Source organism: Protopterus annectens, chromosome 2.part2 (genome assembly GCF_019279795.1).
Source record: "Protopterus annectens isolate FY-2018-M chromosome 2.part2, PAN1.0, whole genome shotgun sequence".
In the NCBI taxonomy this organism is placed as follows: domain Eukaryota; kingdom Metazoa; phylum Chordata; order Ceratodontiformes; family Protopteridae; genus Protopterus; species Protopterus annectens.
Window position 1 is genome coordinate 846642703 of NC_056730.1, and position 17009 is coordinate 846659711.

Sequence of the window (17009 nt, forward strand, 5' to 3'; positions counted from 1 at the left end):
CCCTTAATTCTCTCTCTCTGGATTCCCTATCTTTAAAGTGGTTTACATCTTACCTTGGTAATCGTCAGCAGGCTGTACTCTGGCAAAATGAACTTTCTAATCACCTCCCAATCTCCTTCGGCATTCCACAGGGCTCTATTTTAGGCCCACTCTTATTTTCTATCTTCATAAACGATCTTCAGTCTGCGATCCCATACTCTACCTGTATTCAATATGCAGATGACACAACCTTAATCTGCTCTGCTAACTCACCAACCGAACTTCAGTCAATTACTCAAAAAGCCTTCAACACTGTTGAACAATGGTTCTCTTACCACTGCCTCCTCCTAAATTCCAAAAAACTCAATTGCTGCTTTTCTCCCCAACCCGAAAGTCTTTCCCTGTACAGATCAATCTTATTTCTAACAGTGGTACCCTTATCTCACCTGACCCTAACACTAAACTGCTAGGAATAATGATTGACAACAACCTAAACTTCGATACACACATAAACAATACAATAAAATTAACTAATAAGAAACTGGGATCCCTTTATCGCATCAAACACTATCTTTCACCAGACGCTAGGTCTGCTACAGCTAGAACTCACCTTCTATCCACTCTGCTCTATGCTGCTCCCATATATACTAATATCTCCAAAAACAACCTCAAGAAACTAGCAACTTCCTATAATAATATTGCTAGATTTGCTACAGGCTCTCCTTTCAGAACCCACCAGTTTAAATCTTAAACACTTAAAATGGGTTGAATTCCTTAAACAGCTTCAATTTCACCAACTCACTATAGCTCATAAGACCCTGTATCTACCTAGCAATACTCCTGTACTCTCTAGCCTTATCACACCTTATAACAACCTCAAAAATTTACGTTCCTCAAACAAACTGCTGATTAACACTACTAAATCAAACAACTCAGCAGGTGACTCCTTGTTCTGTAACTATGTAGGACAATTATGGAATAAACTTCCATCCGATATCACAGCTCAGACTTCTCTACTACTTTTTAAAAGACATCTAAAACTACATCTCAATAATCACTGGCTATGCACCTGCACTAACCCTGACTAATTTCTTCTCCCTCTAACTTATTCCCGCCGCTCCTTTATGTCTTCATATGAAATCTTTACAATCTATCCTTTTGTATACAAATATAAGCATTTTATGCAAAATTTCATAGGTTCATAGGTTCATACTAGGCTATCTGCCCTAGGGCATTTTTAAGCCTAGCCAGAGTGTGTTTGGCTTTCGCCACCCATTTTAAATTAATTTTGCTATGCCCTTTTTCGAGGTTAGTATACTGTGCCTCTTTCTAACAGTGACACAGAAGTGATACCCAGGTAAACCTACAATCCTCCATCCACTCATCTAGATTCCTCTTGAAGAGAGACAACTAACCTGGACTGGGATATTATTCCAGAGTGAAGGGAGCCTCTGGGTTATGAATCTGTCCCTCCAGCATGTCCTATTTATATCAGTGCTGAGGTTCAAGTCTCTTGAACGCGTAGCTCGATGGGATTTGGATTTTCTGAGGAGCAGCATGTACATTAATTCCGGATTGGACATGGCTTTATACGTCAGGCACAAATCGCCTCTGAGCAGGCAGTATGCCACTGAGTAGAGCCGGAGTTTCTTTAACCGGGCAGCATATGGCATCTGTTTGAGCCCTTTGATCCTCTTGGTGAGGTACTTTTGGGGTCTTTCCAGTTGCTGCAGGTGTCTGGTAAGGTACATCCCAAAAGGGGCATTGTACTCAATTATGGGCCTGATGAGGGATGAGTAAAGAGGCACGATGACCTCCCCTGATCTAGATGTGAATCCCTTCATGATTAGGTGGGCTATATAAAATGTTTTTCTAACCACTTTGGCCACGTGGTTGTCAAATGAGAGATTGCTATCAACTTGGGTCCCCAGGTCCCTAATTACTTCTTCTGTACTTAATGGATTACCACCTATGTGGCAATTTGTGGGCACTTTGTTTTTGCCAAAGGAGGTGACTATACACTTTTAGGCGTTTAGCTTGAGGCAATGGCTCTGGCACCAGTTGTCTGTTTCTATGAGGCCCTTTTGGAGGATGCTTATGTCGGCTGGAGAGTCGATTATGGCGTCCAGTTTGCAGTCATCTGCGAACTTGGTCAGCCACAGTCCTTCCGTGTTGGCCTGTACCTCCGAGAAATATATACTGAACAAGAGAGGTCCCAGGACTGAGCCTTGTGGGATGCCACTAGTAACTGGTTTGGAGTCTGACATGGCTCCAGCAATTCTAACCATGTGGGTTCTGTCCTTGAGCCAGTTTGCAACCCATCTAGTGACATAGGGGTTTATATTTAAGTTGGTGAGCTTATCTATAAAGCCCAAGTGGGGTATTGTATCGAAGGCTTTTGCCAGGTCCAGGTAGGCTGTGTGGACCACCTTCCCCTCGTCAATGGCCTTGGTGACTGTTTCAAAGAAACTGACCAGGTTTAAGAGGCAGGATCTGCCCTTAACAAAGCCGAACTGGGTAGGATCCAGTGTCTGTAGGTCCCCAATATCTTTATTTATGAGGTCCATGATGATCCTTTCCATAGCTTTGCAGACCAAGCTAGTCAGGCTTATGGGGCGATAGTTTCTAGGATCCGTTGAGGCACCACCTTTGTGGAGAGGGACCACTGTTGCTGTACGCCACTCTTTGGGTACATATCCTGTGGTAAGGCTGAGATTGAACAGTAGTTTTATGTTTGGGTTTAGCTCTTCTTGGAGTTTATGTAGGATGCAGCCCGGGACACCGTCTGGTCCCATTGACGCTGTGTTTTTTGCTTTGGAGAGGGCGGCTCTTCCCTGAGCATCTGAGATGTCAGGGGGGCAGCACTCTGCTGGGATAGATATTTGCCCTTTTGGTGGGGAGGGGGCGAGAAGTTCGCACTGAACCTGTCAGCTAGGATGTTGGCAATGTCTGTGGGTTTGGTGTATTTTTTGTCATTTTGGACTAATTCTGAGCATATCTGGGAATTCCCACCCAGGTTCCTAACATAACCAAAGAATGCCTTGTGATTATCCTTAGTATCCTGTGCAATTTTTCTCTCGAAGCTGGCCTTAGATGATTTTATGAGTGCCCGTAGTTTTTTTGCTAACACTGATCAGAGATGCCTTCCCTTTTTGGGATTTTGCTCTATCATGTAGTAGCTTCCTCCTTCTATTGTATAGTTTGTTTATGGCTGGGGTCCACCAACTACCGATTGACAACATCACTGTAACCCATGAAACTGGAATACTATGCTAAACTATGAAAAAAAAAAAATTTTTTTTTTTGATTGTACCATCTTAAATTTTCTAAATTTTTTTAACAACACTGTACAACTTCTATTCTTATATTGTATTTACTATGTATAACTATGTGGAGCTTTTCTCCCCAGGACGCTACTGAAAATGGACATGTATCCAGCTAGACTAGCCCGGTCAACAAATGTAAAATAAATAAATAAATGAATAAATGTTCCGCTGACTAACTTAGAAAGATGATAAAATAATAGGGTTGGGGTTACCACCAGTCCACCTTTGCGAGGGACACTCCCCTTTGGGCAGTTGTGTCCTGCAAAATAAATGTAATTATGGCAAATATCCTGTGATTTAGGGCAAAGATTGCCTATATTGTCTGTAGTACTTGCATAAAACAATTATTTTGTATCTGAAACACCTAAATGTTATAAGAAACAGTATAAGCAACTATAATGCTACAAGAATAACCTTTTATTTAGGAAAAACAGTGAAGTACTCTCCTTTCTACTGGCTGTGGGTATGTGTTGCCCTGCAAAATCTGACATCTCTACATAAAGGTCCTATAGGGTTGCCATCTTTTCAAATTGCCAAAGTGGGACATGTTCTGTAGAAATGTCAGACTTTCCAGGACAAGACATATCTACAGCCATGCATAGTACAGAATTATACTTATTTGCACAAATAAAAGCTTATTCTAGTAACATTTGAATTGCTTATGCTACTTCACATAACAAATAGAAGGTTCATATATAAAATAACTGTTTTATGCAACTATTACAGAAATGTAGAATATAATATTGTACTGTAATCAGGACATTTGCTATGTCTTGATTATTTTCGCAAGACACAACTGCCTAAAGAGGGAATATCCCTCACAAAGTGGGACAGGTGTTAACCCTAAAGTCCCACCTTGGCCAATTGAAAAGGTGGCAAAACCTATAGGTATGCAGTAGCATGACTTGGCCGATGGATGTGGCTCCCAAAACCCAATTACTTGTCTGTTTTGAAGAGTCTGGGTTCCCATGTATCAGCCAGATGGGAGCAGATTGTATTAGGAACACACAAATAATATGATTAATTCACTGGACAGGCCGCTGGTTCCGTACAGTTGAACGCCATACCGTCGCCTAATGGGCAGCCATTCCCAATACTGTAGTCATGTAGTCCAATGTAATAGGCATCACAAGGTAATATTGTAGTCCTCGCTCCCACCCAGGGGTGTGAGTGACAGATGCAAGCACCAATGTCAGTGCATTTGCAAGTGGGAGAGCGAGTGGGTCTAAGTGTATTTGGCTACCAGTATGTGAATATTGCACTGGTAAAGCAATGTAGAGGCTAACCGAGTGTAAGTAGCTGTAACCAGAGGTCAGCAGTGCTTAACACCATGCAAACCCATGCACACCTGCTCCCAACTGCTTTAATGTGCCTTACTCCCTCCATATCCAAAGGGCTTGTTCTGCCCTGCAATCAAATAAACATCCTCTGCAAGGGTCGGAACCAGGACCCTGCGCACACAGCTAATGTTGACCACACTCTTAATGTTGACCACCCTTCTCTCAACATACCATCTCACATCTTTTGAAATTTCACTTAGCAACTATCTTATCTCCTCACAAAAACACACTTCTTCTACTCTCACTTTTACTTCTTACCCTAATATTAATTCCACCCCTAGCTATCTTCTATCTAAATTCCACAGGCTACATCACCTCACCTACCCCCTACTATCTAACAAAAAAACAAAAACCTTAATAACTCAAAAGAGGAACTACTTAACCATACTATCTAATCCCACCCTACAAGATGGAGACATCCACCCTAACCCTGGCCCTATCTCACCACCACCCCAAAACTGCATAACTAACCCCAATAATAACTTCCTTATAGGACACCTAAACATTCATAGCATAAACAATAAAATACCCTTAATCCACTCTTAGATATCCACTCATTTGACATTCTCTGCCTCTCTGAAACCTGGCTAAACCCAGGCACAAAAGACTCAGAGATTATACCCCAAGGTTATAACATACTAAGACAGGACCGCTTAAAACGTAAGGGTGGTGGAGTGGCAATACTATTCAAAAATCAACTGAACATCTCCACTCAACCAGCATACCCATACCAAAACAGCAAAATAGAAGCCATCATTGTTAAACTCCAACTTAATAACAAAAAATCCATTTACATTATTTCTTTGTATCTTCCCCCAGGTAATAACATTCCAATATTAGAAGAATTTCTAACTTGGGTTTCTATCACCTACCCCCAAGAAACCATAATTCTCGGCGACGTTAACATAGACTGGAACACTATTAATGCTGACAATCCCTCCTCTCATATTAACCTACATGGTTTCTCACAAACTATTACCTCAACTACAAGAGTCAATAAGCCCAGTAAGAGAGAGAGTATACTGGACTGGATACTCACAAATAAAGCTAACAAACAATATAAAGTAGGGACTATGCCTGACGACATCAGCGACCACTGCCTAACCTACATCACTAGACAAAAATCAGAATATGTTAACCTCCCAAATACAAGACTAATTCGATCTGTCAAGCACTTTAATATAGACCTTTTAAAACTGAACTGAGAGCATGTAATTGGAATTGCTTAAAATCACTTCCCTGGAGGAAGCAGTACTATTCTTTAATACTACATTCCTATCAATACTTGATAAACATGCTCCAGAACGCTCTATTAGAGTAAAGACCAAATCTGCCCCATGGCTGACAACCAAAACTAAAAAACTTATGCATGCTAGAAACGCAGCATGGACAAAATGGAGATGCTATAGACTAAACCCTGATTTTATTAATTTCTGCCATCTTAGAAATCTAGCAAAAAAATCAATACTCTCTGACAAGAAAAACTTCTACTGTAATCTTCAGGAAACTCATATTAACAACTCTAAACAGTTCTGGTCATCAGTAAACAGACTTCTTTCCCCAGGAACTGCTAAAACTCCTTCCCCTCAAAATTCAGACCCAGACACCCCTCTCCAGACTGCTAATGCCTTCAACTCTTTTTTTCTCTGAAACTATTCAATCCCTTGCCAAACAAATGAACCCTAACAACTCTCATATACCTACTAACAAAACTAGCTCCCTTTTCAACTTCTCTCTAAAACCTATATCTACATCTTTTATCTACAAACTCATTCATAAACTGAAACCCTGCACCCTTCTGCTGATAAACTCCTTCTCTTTTCCTTCAGAAAGTTGCCAAAGAAACTGCTTATCCTATATCCTTACTTATCAACAGAACTATCCTAGAAGGAACCATCCCTGATATCTGGAAAGTCTCCTACATTATCCCACTGCACAAAGGTGGTAACTCCCTTGACCTTTCAAACTATAGACCTATTGCCCTTCTCTCACCCCTAGCAAAAATCATGGAAAAATGTATACATCAGCAACTCGTACACTATCTCTCTCATCACAACATAATAGCAAACTGCCAGCATGGTTTCAGACCCCACCACAGTACCACCACTGCCCTTCTATCCTTTGTAGATACTATCAATAAAAATCGAAACAACAATACACTCTCTTCTGCACTTTTCATTGATCTCGAAAGCTTTCGACATGGTCAACCACTCTCTCAATCAACATTCTTGAATCCCTATCTTCTGATAAACTAGCCACTGACTGGTTTAAATCTTATCTTAACAACAGACAACAAGCAGTAATATGGGAAAACCATATCTCATCACTCCTACCTATTTCCATCGGAGTTCCCCAGGGCTCCATTCTGGGTCCACTTCTGTTCTCCCTCTTTATTAACGATCTTCAGGCTGCTATCCCACAAGCTACCTGCATACAATACGCAGATGATTCTACCCTTATCTGCTCAGCACCCTCCTCTACTGAACTGAGCTCAGTGACCCAAAACACCTTTAACACAGTAGAAACTTGGTTCTCTAGACGGTTTCTCCTACTAAATGCCAAAAAAACTAAACTCCTCCTCTTTTCACCCACCTCTCGATCTCCCCCATTAAACTTTACCATCTCTTCTAATAATGGCACTATCATCTCACCTGACCCAACTACTAAACTATTAGGAATAACCATTGACAACAATCTTTCCTTCGATCAGCACATTAACAACACCATCAAGATTGTAAACAGAAAAATTGGATCCCTTTATCGCATCAAACCTTTTCTAACCCCAGCAACCAGAATCAAAATTGCACAATCTCATCTCCTATCTACTCTCCTTTACGCTTCCCCAATTTACACAAACCTTAAGAAAATCAATCTAAACAAACTTGTAACTTGCTATAACAACATAGCTCGTTTCGCCACTAGTAACCCATTTAGGACTCACCATTGTATTAACCTAAAACAACTCGGCTGGCTCGAATTTCAAAACCACCTAATAATTCCTCAACTCACTATAGCCCACAACATATTGCACCTACCTGACAACACCCCAATACTATCTCAACTTCTAACCCCTTACAGCAATCTGAACTCACTTCGCTCCTCTAGTAAACTCATGACAAAATCAATAAAGGTAAACAATGCAGCAGGTGCTTCCCTATTCACTAACACTATAGGTAAAACTTGGAATCTCTTACCTAGTGACATAACTTTGACTCGATCCCTGCCACAATTCAAGCAGAAAATTAAACTTTACTATCTAAATCATTGGCTTTGTTCCTGCAGTACACCAGACTAACCTTTTCTCTTCTCTATTTTCCCCTTACTCTTCTTATGCACTACCTGTCTCATTTCTCCACCTTTTACTCATCTAATCTAACTAAGTATATGTTAAGCAAAATAGTTGACATGTAATGAACTGCATATTGTAAGTTTGTTTCTCTGTGTTATTATCTTTCGCTCTGTGTGTTCTTATGACTTTCAATTTGATGCTATTCCTTAACAGTAATGATTTTTTTTTTATGTGATGTTCTTAGTAGTTTAGTGGAGCTTTTCTCCTCGGGCCTCTGCTGAAAATGGACATGTATCCAGCCAGACTAGCCCGGTCAACAAATGTAAAATAAAATAAAATAAAATAATGTGAATTACCAATATACCATGTCAGATATACAGACAATGGACAGTACCACAAACATATCATACAGCGCAGTCATTCAACTGTATAGGAATGTATCCCATCATGTAGTTGTATATGTGAGTGTTTATGTCCAGCATATAGGTACATACATATATAGAGATATATCAGGAACATACCATGTGGCAACAAAGCATTACAAATGAATGAAACGGGAAACACCAGCGATGCCTGTATTATGTAGTGTTGTTGCTCTATGTGATCTCAAGACTCCCTCAGACAGACATGTGTCATTCATACACACAAATAGTTGTACATTGGTCATATACATCACTCTGTGCATGTAATGTACATTAACACAACAGTACCTGTCCAATCATTATGTGTGAACAGTACTCTTGCAAGGTGCTGTGTGCAACATCTTCATGATAAAGGTATAGAGGCATAGAGGGACCAGTAGTGTTGTGTGTACAATGGGGTCATCCCCACCACATGTACCTGGATCATGTAGGAGTAATGTGCATACCAGGATCGTGTGCCTGAGGGACAGGGGTGAGGATAACAGGGAGTATGTTATGATACATATTACAAGGGTTTCATGTGTCCAGTGGGCACATGTGTGTAATGGACAGCTATGTATAGGGCAGATGTTGCCCTAAGAGCCAATTGGCCTTATGTTTCCGTAGGTGAGGGTCGGATGTAGGGGAAGGAGTGTAGGTATGGCCATGTAGGATAGGTAGGATCACAGAAAAGACAGCATACAGGGTTGGTATATGACACATGTGGGGGGGATACACCCCGGACAGGGATGGGTGTTCGGCATTCACAAGCCCATGGGAACAGTGGGACAAAAGTCCCCAGCCATGGGCAACTGCCACTGCACCTAAACAACTGCAAAGGAGGCAGTACTGGGGGCTGTCCAGGAGGGGCAGCATCACCCTATAAATGTGACACTCCACCCTTGAGCTGGCGTATCTGGCTTCGGAAACCCTTAGTGAGCCACGAACGCAACACGTCCGGGACAGCACAACAGTAGACATGTACCTGCCTGGTCCTGCTCCCAGAGGGGACATGTTCCATCCTCAGTGGTGGTACCACCAGAAGGTGGTGCAGAGCCAACAGAGGTTGATGTCCAAGGCTGGGCCCCAGATGTGCTAATGCCCAGTGCCATGGCCAGCTGAAGTGGGACAGGAGGTTCTGCCAAGACCACTCAACCCATTCAGCCTATGGTGTTGCAGTTTAAACCCACATATGGCTTAGTGATAGACAACAGCATACAGGATTACCTACGACGTTATGCATAGATGGCACCATTAACCCAACACAACAGCATAGAGGATTACCTACAACAGTATGCATAGATAACACCATCAACCCAACACAACAGATGGTATACATTTGCAGAGGGAACACAACACATGCAGAAAGAACTGGCACCCCACCTAAGTACCATGTTCAATCATAGCCTCACCTCAGACTTTGTGCCTGCTGAATGGAGCACAGTGAAGTTTATCCCACTCCACAAGGGGGGAGCCACCATGGACCCCAGGAACTACCGCCCAATTAGCCTGACGAGCCTGGTCTGCAAAGCCATGAAACGTATCATCATGGAACTTATAAACAAAGACATTGGTAATCTCCAAACTCTGGACCCCACCCAGTTCGGGTTTGTAAAAGGCAGATCATGTCTCCTAAACCTGATAGACTTCTTTGAAGCAGTCACCAAAGCCATAGACAAGGGTAATGTGGTTCACACAGCCTATCTAGATCTTGCCAAGGCTTTCAACACCATCCCCCACTCTGGAATTATAGATAAACTCACTAAACTATGTATAACTCCCTATGTCACAAGATGGGTTGCCAACTGGCTCACCAACAGAACCCACACTGTGAAAGTAGCAGACTCCAAATCGGACTTCAGACCAGTAACAAGTGGAGTACCACAGGGTTCAGTCCTGGGTCCTCTCCTGTTTGGTATCTACTTCTCTGAAGTACAGGCTAATACAGAAGGACTTTGGCTAACAAAGTTTGCAGATGACTGAAAACTAGGAGCCATAATAGAAACTCCTAACGATGTGGACATCCTACAAAAGGGCCTCACTGAGACAGATGCCTGGTGTCAAAGCCATGGCATCAAGCTCAATGCCAAAAAGTGCATGTTCATCCCCTTTGGTAAAAACTCTGTACCCATGAACTACAACATAGGTGGTAGTATACTTAACACCGAAAGTGTGATAATAGACCTTGGGACACAGGTGGACAGTAGTCTCTCCTTTTATAATCACATTGCCACAGTAGTCAGGAAATCCTTCTATGTGGCACACCTCATCACAAAAGGTTTCTCATTCAGAAAAAAAGAGGTCATTATTCCCCTCTACTCATCACTCATTTGACCCATTATAGAGTATAATGCCCCTTTTGGTATGTACCTCACAAGACATCTACAACAACTGGAAAGGCCACAGAAATACCTCACAAAGAGGATTACCAGCCTCAAACAGATTCCTTACACAGACTGTCTCAAAAAACTCCAGCTTTACTCCATCGCATATCGTCTACTCAGAGGTGATCTCTGCCTAACATACAAAGCTATGTCAAACCCAGAGCTGTTGGACATGCTCCACTTAAGGAAATCCCAATCCCTCCGAGCTACATGCTCTAGGGACCTAAAGCTTGTCACCACAATAAACAGAACATGCCAGAGGGATAGATTCCTGTCACAGAGACTTCCTATACTCTGGAATAAACTACATATCTATATCAAACAAAGCTCCTCATTAGCACTCTCAAAGAAAAAAATCTTGATGATTGTATGTGAAATAGGAAATTCACCCCAGGGATCACCTCTGTGGCTCTGCTCAACAGTGACACAGGAAAATAATTTTCTTGGGTGGCAAAAGCCAGGGTACCTTTTTGGCTGGGCTTGTATAGGCCCCAGGGCCGACAGCCTAATACCTACCTATGAACCTATGAGCCTATATATACTGCATGTCATCTCTACAATGTGTAGTAGACGTGTGACCGTAGCTATGAAGTTACCCATTATTGGCTTGTCACTGGGAACTCCAGACAGTGTCTGTCATACCACTGTCTCATGTGACACATGTCCAGTCAGGGATGTGATGGCAGTAACACATCCCTATCATCATGTACTGTCTGCAATGCCCACACCATGCTTCAGCTGTGCACAGATGTGTGTTCAGTGTGTAAAACAGGGAACAAATGGTTGCACACACTGACCAGTTCACAGATGGTCATACAGATGGGGGTCCCTCATGAACAGAGTACTGTCATGTCTATATTATAGCATGAAGAATAGCCATTACCACACACATGTTAAACAGGCAGTAGTCTCAATACAGCATAGCTACACTTACATGCTGAAGTCATGTGTGGCACATCACCCTCCTGTCTTTAGGCTATTTCTCACTGTGTAACATGTTTGAGGTACATCCAGATATGATCTGTGAAGCCGTGTCAGAACACCACATCCAGGTACCACTCACAGTGACTGTCATGGCCAAATAACAACATGTTTTCCCTAGATAGTGTACTGTGTTTATCATTTGGATGGCTATGGGAATACCATCACAGCAGTACCACATGCAATCAGCTAGAGGAGGACTGCAATAGATGCAGAGACCATCACCTAACCATGTCCATCACTTACAATACACATGCTGCTGCTGTGCAGGGGTACTCTTTCACATCCACCAGAGTATGTGGGTGGGACAGGCAAAGTACACAAGGGAAGGGCTTGGAGACTTAACCCTAAGCATCGTCTGCCACATGCCAAACAGTACAGGGGTCAAGCCCCTGACTGACTACTCATTACTATTACATGTGCATGACGTTACTACATGTGCCACAAAGGCGACATATATGTGTGTAGGTGAGTGACATCTGCAACAGAGATATAATAGACATACATTAGGTGTGGCACACATGGCTGTCCATGTGAATGGATGCCATTGTCACCACAACCACACTCTCTAATGGACATGCATTGACACTTTGCCAGGGCCACAAATACACAACCTAACTACTACGTTTGCCACACTGCAGTAATGCACAGATCTACATGCACCACAGTGGATATCTGGAGGTTCTATGAGCTAGGGCATGTGAAAGTGCTTGATATCTGTTGGTATGCCAGTGAGGGTTATACTGGGAGTGACTGTGGTTGGGAGCATCACAACCCACATGCAGACACAAGGTGCCAGTACTGGCATGCAGGTATGCATTGCTTCATGGGTGTGTAGTGGTTGGCTGTGCAAGATGGCTGTACAAGGCTGAGTGAGGGGTAATCCTTGGCATCGTGTCACCCGACAATGGCGTGCAGTGCAGGGGTGCAGTGTCTGCAATGTCCCACACAGATGCTTACTGCATGATCTGGCCTGATATCCTGGTTACCAGTGTGTATGACCATAGCTTTGCAATGCATGCCATGTCTGTGTTTGATAGTCCTTCACATGGACATTGCCTGGTATGTGCATGGTCCACAATACTGTACAGTGACATGTACAGGTGTACCTGGTTTGGCAGGCACATGTTGTGTACACAGCCTGTTATCCCCCAATATGTATAACATAATATAACACCTCCCCCCTCCCCCCCAAAAGGAGAGATATTTATACCAAGCGATTGCAGCCCCCCAAACATCTCCAACGCCCAAGTGAGAACTGCTCTCTCCAAAGCAAAAAACACAGCATCCATGGGACCTGATGGTGTCCCCGGCTGTGTGCTCCACGAACTCAATGAGGAATTAAACCCACAGCTAGGACAGCTGTTTAATCATAGTCTTACCTCTGGATACGCCAGGAGTGGCGCACTGCAACTGTGGTCCCACTTCACAAAGGCGGGCCTCCACCGACCCTGGAAATTACCGCCCATTAGCTTGACAAGCCTTATCTGCAAAGCCATGGAGAGGATCATAATGGACCTCATAAATAAAGACATAGGGAATTTGCAGACTTTGGATCCATCCCAGTTTGGCTTTGTCAAAGGCAGATCATGCCTTCTAAACTTGGTTGACTTTTTCGAAACAGTCACCAAAGCCATTGATGAGGGAAAGGCAGTCCATACAGCCTACCTCGATCTGGCGAAGGCTCGATACAATACCCCACTGGGTATCATTGAAAAACTCATCAGCTTAAATGTTAACCCATACATCACAAGATGGGTTGCAAACTGGCTAAGTGACAGAACCCACAGGGTCAGAGCTGCTGGCGCCATGTCAGACTCAAAGACTGTCACAAGTGGTGTACCACAGGGCTCAGTCCTGGGCCCACTCTTGTTTGGCATCTACTTTTCTGAAGTACAAGCAAACACAGGAGGGTTATGGCTGGCAAAGTTTGCAGATGACTGCAAACTGGGCCATAGTAGAAAACACATCTGACACAGATATCCTTCAGAAGGGTCTCACAGAAACGGATAACTGGTGCCAGAGCCATGGCCTAAAGTTAAATGCCAAAAAATGCATAGTCATACCCTTCCGGGAAAAACAAGGTTACCCTAGCTACCAAATAGGTGGCAATCCACTGAGCACAGAAGAAGTTATCAGGGACCTGGGGACCCAGGTTGATAGTAGTCTGTCATTCGACACCCATGTAGCTAAAGTAGTTAGGAAGACCTTCTACTTTGCCCACCTTATCATGAAGGATTCTCATCTAGATCAAGGGAGGTCATAGTCTCCTATACTCATCACTCATCAGACCAATGATTGAGTACAATGCCCCATTCGAATGTATCTGACCCGACACTTGCAGCAGCTGGAGAGGCCACAAAGTTCCTCACCAAAAGGATAAAGGGTCTCAAACATCTGTCCTATGCTGCCCGACTGAAAGAACTCCAGCTCTATTCAGTCGCCACCGCTTGCTCAGAGGTGACCTTTGCCTAACATACAAGGCCATGTCAAACCCAGATTTGATGGATATGCTTCACCTCAAAAACTCTAGATCCGTCAGAGCCACAAGGGGGGGAGACTTAAACCTCGACATGGCTATTAATAGGACGTGCTGGAGGGATAGATTCATCACCCAAAGACTCCCTATGCTGTGGAATAAAATCCCGGTATATGTGAGGCAGAGCACCTCGCCGGCCTTGTTCAAGAGAAATCTTGACCAATGGATGGGAGATCGCAGATATACCCCAGGGATTACCTCAGTGTCACTGCTCAACAGAGGCACAGCAAAATAATGGGTATAGTTCCCCATACTAAAGGGGTGGCGTAAGCCACAAAACTATGGGCTAGGCTTGTAAATGCCCTCGGGCAGATAGCCTAGTATGAACCTATGAACCTATGAACCTATGTCAATACTGGCCTGGTGTGGTGAAACCTGCTTATAGTGAGCAGGTCGACCCTGCACCTGCATTGATAGTATGATACAGGTATTCTGTGGTGTCAGTGGCATGGGTCCATACAGGGCACATGTGTACAGCATTGTCTGGCCTCTGTGGATCACATTTGATGGCACCACATATGTCTCAGGCATCCAGTGTGGAACATAGTGAAGGCACAATGTCCTCATATATGTGCCTATTGTACTGCTGTACAGGGTGCTATGTCCTCTGCAGGCCACTGCATTCATACCATGTCTACTATCTGTCATCAATGTGCATGGTACTAGCAACATAGCGGGATATCCTGGGCAAGTCTGTTTGTGCATGGCACATGGGTGCGGGACATATACCGGGTACTAGTAGGGCTGCATACTTTGTTCACCAGGCCTTTTGCCAGATGTATGGGTATGGCTTGCCAACACAGTCCTGTGGCTGACTGACAGCTGTACTCCTCGTGAGGTGGCCAATGTGTCATAAGACTGACACCATATAGGAAAACTACAAAATCCGCTCCCAAACATGTCCAATGGCAAGACAATCACAGCCACCTGTACACAGGCTCTGACAGACAAACACACACTTGCCATGTCCTGTATACAAACCCCTACCTATCGTATCACACTGCAGCAATACAATTTTAGGGCATATGCTATGGTAAATATTGGGTTGCAGCACACCTACATGTGTATACCTAGGTGGGTGACACCAGCAGGAATGACAAGGTGGTCATGCGATTTTTACAGAGAGTGCATACTCTACAAAGCACTGTACTTGTCTCTCTCTCAAACACACACACACACACACACAGACACACACACACACACAGACAGACACACACACACACACACACACACACACACACACACACACACACACACACACACACACACACACACACACACACACTTGGCATGTCTGGGATTAGAACACTGACCTAACTACATTAGCACACTACAGCATTACGCAGTTACAGAACGTGCTACCGAGACTACTGGAATACAGCACTCCCAGAGGTGTATTTGTAGATGGGTGACATCATTAGCCTTGCCAAAGGTGGTTATAAGAATTGTATTGAGTGTGAGTAGTCTAAAAGCATTTTACAGTCCTCAGGCAAATGGGGACAAACACACACACACACACATATGCCAGTAGTGGGAACAGAACACATGCCTATCTACAGATCACTATTACAATACTACATAGTTGGAAGTCACACCACACAGACTACACATTTCAAGCCTGTCATTATGACCTTCTAGGAATGTGGACGTCAACAGGGATGCTGGCAGTTAAGAAGTACATACTTGTGAACCTGTGTGTTTAAAGTAGGAATCCATCCTGACCTGGAGTATGCCCATCTGTGGAATGGACGACTACTATCGCTATACAGGGTTACAGTGGCCATGCCCATACACAGAGGCACATAACCAACACAAGGTATCACTGGGCATGCTCAGCACAGGGCTGTTCGGAATGCACTGTGTGTCCATCTACACAAGGTTATACTGGGCATGCTCATACACTTAGTAGCACAGGGCTGTCTGGGATGCACTCTGATTCTAAACATAGAAGGCCACAGTGGCCATGCTATTACAGGTAGACATGAACACATTGTAATGGGCTCTGGTGTTAGTAGTTGTCATTGTTAGCAGGAACGCTGCTCTACATATTTCTGACACTGGTCATCTACACAATGTTTGCTGCTGTCCATCACCTTAGATGTTCCATCCTATACCAAGCACAATATCACCACTTACAGTGATGTCTTGCTAGGAGTGGAAACAGCTTGACCAACACAATGAGCCTTGCTAGAAGTGGCAACTGCTTAACCAACACAATGAGCCAATGTCCTGCTGAAATACGAGGTTGTCCAGTGTTTGTCATTCTGGGATGACATGACTGACAGTAGTCAGGCCTTTGACACATATCACATGCATCCGTGATTCAAGGGAGTGGGGATAATACCCAAGTCGCATCCACCCATATAGTGCCATTCCAAGGCAAATGTCCTAAACACAGGATAACACCCTGACACCTAGAGGACAACTGCATTGTATGCTTATGCTAACCAGTGCTTGATGTGTAGCGTCCATAATCACAGCTGCTCACTGGAGATCCAACAATGGGGAGTACTGACATCTGTGCAGTGAGGAACACTTGGCTGATGGCTCTGTAGTGCACAATAGCACTACCACCATATACCTCAGAACCAGACATGTCGCCCATAACACAGGTACAGACCGCTCCAGGTAGTGGTGTCCTCATGTACATAGAGGCCACTCACATGTACTGGCCGGTACCCCCACAAAAGGCATCACAGATGACTCATGTGCATGACACAGTGTCACATGTTGCATTCTAGGATGTAAACCTCAGACACCACCATGCCCT